At 36.8% G+C, this 8890-nt stretch overlaps 1 long non-coding RNA gene across 1 annotated transcript; it reads right to left on the bottom strand.

Moving 5' to 3' along the window:
- Positions 1–2076: 2076 nt before the first annotated feature.
- LOC107079769 (uncharacterized) lies at positions 2077–7852 on the bottom strand. The gene is made up of 4 exons (XR_001480680.2): positions 7770–7852; positions 4636–4777; positions 4145–4305; positions 2077–2146 (listed from the first exon to the last, which is right to left on the bottom strand). It is a non-coding gene; the product is annotated as an uncharacterized lncRNA (long non-coding RNA).
- Positions 7853–8890: the final 1038 nt, after the last annotated feature.

Here is an 8890-nt window from a genome sequence, read left to right as displayed (position 1 = left end):
ATCAAACTCTCAATTTAAGAGAGACACGTACAGTAGTATAATGTAACCCAAATAATCCATTAAAACATTTAAATAAGGCAAATACCTTTAGTTGATTTTCATAAATAAATACCCTGTACTGCAGTTAAAGGAGAAGTCCTTAAAGGAAGCAGTGTAGAAATGCAGAAAATGTTTACATTACTTTTTATGCTTTATTTTTACACGACTGGGATTTTCAATGCACATATATATGAAAACACATGGGTGTACATATGAACATGTTGGTATGTTTCTCTTATTGCTTAAGTTTAGTAACTTAGAGTGATGAAGCATCAACAATTAATATTCACCATTTTAAGGGAGTCTTTCCCTTGCAATGAATGCAATCCCTTTCCTTTGCTTTTTATGGGTTTTTAATAAGGTGATCCCTTTGCTGGTGCCACTTATTCTGCTCAATTTAGCATCTTATTTTTGCATCAATTCTCTGTGATTTTACTCGGCATCCTCGTCCATTGGTGCTCAAAAGTCAATCCTGGATGCTTTCACTTGCCATTCAGAAATAGGTATAGTGGATCTGGAACCCAGTGTGCCAGTGCAATCAGGTCATACTTTTTTATATATTTCCTAAAGACAGAGAATTAATTTACATGCCCTTAATCAATTTTGCAACCAATTGTGTGTGAGATTTTGAAAATACACACTGATCAAGGCTCATTAAGGTAATTAAAGGCTTAATGAGATGCATTTTGCAAACTACTCCTGTGTTTGCAATGCTGATTTCACACTGTACTTTTAAATGCCCTTGAATCACATTAGCAATGATAAAGACAAGCCAAGAGCACAGTCACAGCTCTTGCAGAATAGGTGACCGAAAGCAACATTTGTACACTCTGAGCTAACCAAGTGTAAATACAAATATTTTGCCTCCCAGCGAACAATTTTAGAACTTCTGTGTTCTTAATCTCCTCCATTTGAGGCTGAAGAGATTATTCATAAAACTATGAGAACAGAATTCAAACAGCACTTCTTAAGACACAATGCTGTAATCTGCAGAACATACTTGCAAATCATTTTATGCTTGCCTATTCCCTGGGATTCATGCAGATAAATGAAAAGTTTTGAGTTTCTTGCCTGTAAACTGTGCTGTCAAATCCAGTCTCCCAAAAGGCAAAATGGTTATCTGGATCCAACCTGAACTGTAAAACTGTTAAACCCCTGGCCTGGTTAGATGTGTTAAGCTGTTTCAGTTAATCAATTAATCAGATAAATAGTTTGCTTAATTTGATTGCACCACTCCAGGAATTCAAATCCACAAGCTACTGACAATCTGATTGGCGCTAATGGACCTAATGCATTTTTAAAATTAACCAGTGCTACAGGTTATAGCTTCAAATAAATCAGGCCACCCAAATTGATTCTGATTTCTATTTATTACACTGCATAAAGAAAATGCATTCTGTTGTAAATAGTCCTGCTTATCATAATACAGTATGTAAAATATAAGGGATCATTCTGACCTCAATATTTCCAAAGCCATGACGTGATTTATTAGTAGTCTTTCTGTTTTTAAGGACCAAAAAGTCACATTTTCAGCTTGACTACTTCTAACTGCAAACAAATCATTAAAAGCAAACCTCAAATCATTTTTCCTGTCTCTAGCTAAGCTGGTGGGATGGACTTCTGTCATGTTTTCAATGTTGCTATAGTACATTCTCTGTACTACATTATAAGCTGACTGCTTCATAAGCGGGATGGGACACTTGATGAGAAGTTACACAAAAGGTATCATTTGCATTTGGCTTTGCAATGAATATCTGCCAGGCTGCGGCATATTGCCGATGAAAATGCAGATTAAATCGATGGCAATGAAGTCCGTCCCTGGTGAGGTCAGTGTCAATCAACAACAACAATAAAGAGAGAAGCAAGAACTGGATCCAGCAAGATCCAAAATGTCAGTGTCCTATGAAGGGCCACGGGATTCTGGGAGTTTTTCATATATGGCAAGAAAGAAAGAAAGAAAAAGAAGGTGACTAGAAGTTTTTTTTTTCTCTTTTATTTCATTAAAGAAAAGAACAAAATTATTGTGAAAACGCGCCAGGGGAATTCAACCATGAATAGACTTCACCTTTTGCAGATTTCTCTCGCCCCGCCTCGGAGGACATCTGACCTTTGGAGAAAAAATAATGAAAAGAAGTAATTCCTTAGAGAAAATAATGTGGCTGGGCCCAGTAATGAGATCTGCTGACTCCCGATTACCATGGCAACCACCACCAGTTTATAATACAATATATATGAATGAGGGGGGAGAAAAAAGGACAATCTATTGTGACCATGAGAGAGACAGGGAGAGAGCTGATTCCAACCTTTTTTTTTCCCACCGTTCTGGGTTCTGGACAGAAGAATAACCCCATTATGGGGACGATTGCCATTTCACTTATGGGAATACTCCAAGAAAAAAAAAAATCAACAGCATAGCCATTATGTCCATCTGGGAAAGGCCATGGCATCATCTGTTTGTATTCTCCATTTAGTGTCATTTAAAAGGGGGCGGGGGGAGATGACAAACAAGAAACGAAATCCCTGGAAGGCACCCCAGCTCTTCGTATTTAATGAAACAATTTGAAGCCAGGTGAGGCTAACCTTTTCCAATTTCCCCTGGCTGAACTGGTGTGGTACACAAAGCTCAGCTCATACAGCCTCAAACACAGATCTGAGTGTCAGGAAAATCTCCAGAAATCTCAGAAAAAGGCCACAGTCCATATTCTATATTCCAGCTCACTGGAAAATCTGAATGTAGACAATTTCAGTTCCAATAAAAGTAGGCCATATTTTTTAGTTCTGTGTAGGTTTCGTGTTAATGAAATTGTGTTCACGTTTTAACTATTAAAAATAAAAATATCAAAGAAAGTAACAGGTTTATGTGTACAGTTTTAGTCTAGTCAAAATTTAAGCTGGGTGCAACAGAAAAGCTGCTTCAGCTAGAGATGGAAGAACATAAGTTATGTAAGTATGAACCATAACTAAATGTTTAAAATGCCTAAACATGATGAAAAAGATTGAGAATGTTAATAGACTGTACACATTTAATATAAATATATATAATTATATATATTATATAATTGCAATAATAGTGAATGTTAAATTTATATGCCATAGAGCTGTACACTTGTTTACTGAGTATTGCACATATACTGTACATTGGAAAAGCATGTTTTTCTTTTCCTTTGGTCATTTTCGTATATACAGTAGATGTCACTATAATTTATTATATTATTTGAAATAACCCACATACTGTAGTTAACTACAGGTTTACCCATGACATGCATCTTGTATATATTTTATATAGAAGAAAGAGATTATTTGTGCACATGAAATCAAGCCACTGTAACCACAAATACTCAGAGAACAATTTTTTATTTCTCTCTTTGTACTGGTAACTGTTCCACACATGTAATTTGAAAAGAATGGGGCTTTTAGAAATTGTGTTGTTGACCTTCAGCAAGGAAAAAAGTAGAAAGTATTAGTCCACAATTGCAAGCCAGTATGTATTCCCATTTGAAAAGATGTTGTGTGGCCACAACTTCACAGAATATTATGACCCCAGACACGCTTCCAAGAAAGTGGTAACTGTGTTTTTTAGATTTGAACTAGTTTCATAGAAGATGAGTACTAAAATATTAACACTTTAACCATGGAATTCTTCTGGAAGATTAAATGGAAACCAGTACATTTTATAGGGCAGGAGGTGCATTAATTGCAATCAGTTTAAAAAGGGCAACAAGGTTAATTCCTGTCTTTAATTAGGTGGACTTCCACGGACATGTTAAAGCTTTTCCTTTCAAATCCTGAAAGGTACTGAAATATTTCAGTTACAATGTTAAAAAAAACAATTTAAGATACAATTGATATCATTTAAATATAGTCTTTTGAGTGACGGGGACAGACTGCCTTACTATCTTAGTCAAAAGTGATTCTTCAAGAGGCATCCCATAGCCCAGTGGTTAGCATTGCGGCCTCTCAGCTCTAGGACACTGGGTTAAATTTCTTTGGGTGTGGTCTTTGTGGAGTTTGTATGCTCTCCCGGTCCCAGTTTCCTCCCACAGTCTGAGGTGTTAGTTGGTTTTTGGGAAAATTGGGAAAAGTGTGTTGCCAAGTCTGTGCTTACCCTGCAATGGACTGGCATATTGTCCAGGGCTTATCCTGCCTTTTTGTTGGGATAGGCTTCAGCTCCCCTATGACCCTGCACTGGATAGAGCACTTAGAAAGAACACAGATGGATTCTAGAAGAAACTGCTGCACATGACGCTTGTATTAAAAAGAATCAAGCTGAAAAAACAAACCAAATATAGTTAACATTAGTTGCTATTATATCAGAAAATAAAATTTTGGAAGATCAATTCAAGTTATTTTATTAGCATGTGCTGTATTTTACCTGAAAAATGCCATTTTACTAAACAGGGCTTGTTGTTGTTCAACATTAGTTAATTCTGTTTTTCATATTTACGTAGACTCAATTAATTCAAATGTAAGTTGGCTGTGGTTAGTTAGGTAATGTACAGCAATTGTATTTTTAATGGGGTAGGATTTAACAATTAAATTGTTTTTATTGCTTTTTGAAAACAAATGCAGCAGCTAGAAGCCATTGCAGATACTTACAGCCCAGATACTTGTGCTATAAATAGCAATTAAAATCAATTAAAATGTTGTCCAGTTTTCTTGTTTTTTTAATATGGCATGTCTTCATTCATTTTTGTATTCACAAAGCATTTCTTTCTTTTTTTAGCTTCTAATAGTCTACCTGCAAAGCACAAAGCAAAAATGAAGAACAAAACTGTTAATGGAAAGTGAACATGGAATATAAGTCATTCCAACAGCAACAACAGTAGTTGTCTTTTGTTATTTTAAATCTGGCTCAGAACAATTTGAACCATCCATAAAAAATGGTATCACAGGGAGTGAACTGGGAACATACAAACAGTCCGAATTGCTTTAACGACTTGTTTTTAACCCCTAATTAGTAACAGCTATAATCTGCTACTAAACATCCTTCTCCCAATTTTTCTGTACTTCAGTGCTACATTGTGGTTAACCAGAACAGCAGACAAAAACTGGTAAACACTGTGAAAAGGCGGTGCTTCTGTGTGCTTTTTAGAAACAAAAGACCCTGGAGGGAAAGAGGAAGAATTTAGTGGGTAGGTTCCTTTACACTAGTATAACACACATCCCCACAAAGTCTCATTTACGTACCCATGTATAAAAATTCAATTTCACTGTGTTATCTCCAAAGAGTGCGCCTTCTGAAAGGAAGTACCATACCCTACGAACAAAGATTTAAAAAGAATCCTCCACACTCATTGCTTTCCCACATTGGCTTTGACAAGATATTTAATGCAAAACTCAGTGTTTTAGCCCCTGGTTCCATTTTAGATTTCATATGGTGGTAATGTGCAGTATATTAAATGAATGTATTACTACCCTTGAGGCTATCAATTTGCATGAACTTGAAATATTGGCAATGCACAATCATTGTACTTACTCTAAACCACTGAATAGATTTTTAATTAATTGCAGTTCCTAAAAGATTGAGTTTTAATTTTCAAGGAAGAGAAATCAAGGAATTCTAAATATCATCTACCCACATTACATCAGACAAGCTGTAAGATCTGTAGCATTGAAAGCCATAGCATCGAATCAGACAACATTGTTCGTGCATTCAGCATCATGTCTGCTTGCTTCTTACACTTTGCATAGAATGTGTGTTGAAGTTAACTGTATACGAGCAAGGCATAAATTCCCAAAAGGTGATTTTCTGTATAGGCCATTATATACAGTATCAATGTGTCTTTGAAAAGGATCTGTTAAAGTGTACCTGATTGAAATACACAAGCTACACAAGTTACAAACAATACCCACAACAAAAATCAGATTAATCAAATCTCCATCACAAAATACTCCTGTTCATTTGTACAGTAGTGTCCACTGGCCTCAAATTAATTGTTTATTGAACATATTTCCAAGAAGCCTGATGAGAAGGTCCAGTTACAAATTTCTGTGGCGCAACAAACATATTAAAATGGACCTAAACATTATTATATCCATTATATAGAGTTTATTACAGAGGAGTCCGGGAGGAAGGGTAAATCCTAATTGTGCACACTCCCCACTCTGTCTAGCTCACCCCTCACAATTGTGTGGGAGAAGGTTGGGCAGCCATGGCCTCAGCTACTGTAGGTGAGTCAGGTCAAATACAGTATCTTCTGCACATTTCAGCCCTATTTCATTCATTAGGATCTAACAGAACTACTGAAATTAAAATTATGCTTATCTCAGTGGGAGTGGACTGTGGACTTTTTTTTAGAAATAAGTAAAAGTTTGTTCCCTGCTGGAAAGAAAAGGAAAGAAACACAACATTTCAGCTGTGGAGCTTTTCAGGTGTCAGGTTTGGTCTTTTTCGGTGTGCATTACACAGGTGACTTTGAATAGCTGTAGTCCTGTAGGGTGACAACAGTGACCCATCAACAATCACACAATTGTCACAGATGTCGGAAAGGACGAACCGTAGAATGACAGGAGAGCGAAAAGACCCTATGCAGAGCAGCGAGAGTTAGCCCAGGCTCAGCTGTTCAGGGAATGCCGTATAGAAACCTATGCCCTCAGGTAGCGGACGTGGGGCAACCTGGTGCTAGGCGGGTCTCAGGACATCCGAACGTCAATGCTGAGCAAAGGCAGACTGAAAGACCCGGAAATATATAGTCCCAGAGAGAGAAACACCGGAAGGACAGCAAAGAGCCGGAAATGAGAGACAGGACAGAGAAGGAGCGCCCTCTGGCTACTGAGGGCGTGACACCAATCTCTGTAAACTGAGCTTCTAATGCTCCTGTAGGTGTGAATTTAAGCTTCTGATTGTAGAACTATGTACTGTTCAGAAGATGTGGCTTTTTGATCTCTTTCTATTCTATGTTAAATGGAGGAATGCTTACATTTGTGAGACAGTTGCTCTATATAACAAAACTGTCTTGTGTGTGTGAGAACTGTGACACCCCAAACATGTGCAGTAGATTGAGCAGGCATCATAGGAACATAAGAAAAGTTCAAGACAAGAAGAGGACATTCAGCCCATCTGGCCTGTTTTATTAGTTAGTAGTTGATTGATCCAAGAAAAGCTAAGTGGTTATTATTTATTACATAATAAGTAACACATAACTTCACTGCCACAGCTGATGCCAATCTAAATTAGTCTAGAATAAACTAAGCATTGCCTATTGGTTCAATGCTGAAAAGCTTTTTAAGGACTGCGAATTCATCGCGGGTTTGCCAGTGAGTTAACTGGCTGTCTACTTGGAGGTGGGTACAAAAATATATAAGGTAGCTGAAATACTTTTTTTTAGCTTTTTTTTTTTAAAGATCAGTCTGAATATATATTGCGGAGTATTCCTTATTTGCTATGAGAAGTGACATGAATTGTGTTTACTGTCTAGAGTTTCATTTCAGCCCAGGCCTTGGCCTAGCTTTCCTCGTACCATGCTGACTGCTTCAATATTTCACAGCACACCATAAAGTACTCCTGTAAAGTGCACTGTGAAGATGTGGACAGTTCCAATTCTTACAGTAAGAGGTATTCCTCTCCCTGATTAAATGACTGGCCTCAAATGCCATATAGAAAAAAAATGCACACACAAGCATTTACTGCATTTTAGTTCTACTCATTTCATGTAAGCATCAGAAGAGCAGCTTTCTGAAAAATTCAACAGCGAAGAGAGAATTTCAACAGCAAAGCAAGTTTTTCTTACCCAGCATTTCTGTGTGAGAAAGCTATTATCACCAAGTATCTGCTCCAGGCTATTGTGTTGTCTGGGTTCCAAGACATGGTTGCACCATTGTAATTGCCATACAGGAAATGTGGCAAACAAATAATTCCCAGCATTCAATGCATTTTCCTGTGTCATGTTCATGTTTCCTGTTTTTTTTTCTCTTTTTATTCTTAACAGCCTCTCAAGTTTCTATCTGGGTAATTCATGCAATGTATTTGAAACAAAAGGATAAAGAGCAACTGTTGAATTAATGAAATGATTCCCACACAAAGCCCTGAATTCTTTAACCCCTGAATCAACAACCTGATCTGTGTGTTCATGCAGCTGAAAACATGCAGCTGCAGTTAGTTATTCCTTTTAAAAGAGATTTTGCAGAGTGACTTTGTTATTGTGCTCTATTTTATGCATTGTATGAGAATTTCATATATCAGTATGCTGTTAATTTAGACATAAATTGAGAAGTTGTAGCATCAAACAAATCAAACAATTAATTGATCAGTAATTCTGGCATTCGACTGTCACTTACTTAGGTGCATGAAACAAATTAACTTAGCTCTACACAAAGTCTCAAAATGTTTCACAAAGAAACATGATCAGTTCCTCCAGTTATTTCTACAGTCACTGTGCTGGACAAGCTTGTAAAAGATGTAAAAGTACCAAAAGAATCTGCTTTCACTAAGTATTGCTCTGCTATGTTTTTTTTTTTTGTAATTTAACCTCCAAAACTAACAGCTTTGGGAAACTTGCTGGGAGAGATTGATAGAGACCATGAATGATGTATAAAGTCTATTTTGTCCTAATCAATACCGCATCTGATTACCACCCCTCTCCCCCCTTTGAAAAAAAAACTCTTTCTAGCCATTTTCATGCCTTGGCTTTGCACCTTAGCCAAGATGATGAAAGTGAATTGATCGTTTCTGGGTAGGCCTTGATAAACTCAGACAACAGTGAAAATAGCCTTTTTGTTGTTTCCCCTTTCATAGCTGACCTTCAGGGAAAACAATAACAGTACCAATAAATATAAAAAATAAACACATGACCACATTACTCAATTGTTAGGTCTGTAAATAAATAAAAATAAAGTTGTTCATAAAGTTGGT

The sequence above is a fragment of the Lepisosteus oculatus genome, chromosome 22, assembly GCF_040954835.1.
Source record: "Lepisosteus oculatus isolate fLepOcu1 chromosome 22, fLepOcu1.hap2, whole genome shotgun sequence".
Lineage (NCBI taxonomy): Eukaryota > Metazoa > Chordata > Actinopteri > Semionotiformes > Lepisosteidae > Lepisosteus > Lepisosteus oculatus.
The sequence above is the reverse complement of the archived record's forward strand: the minus strand, read 5'-3'. Positions and strand labels throughout refer to the sequence as shown.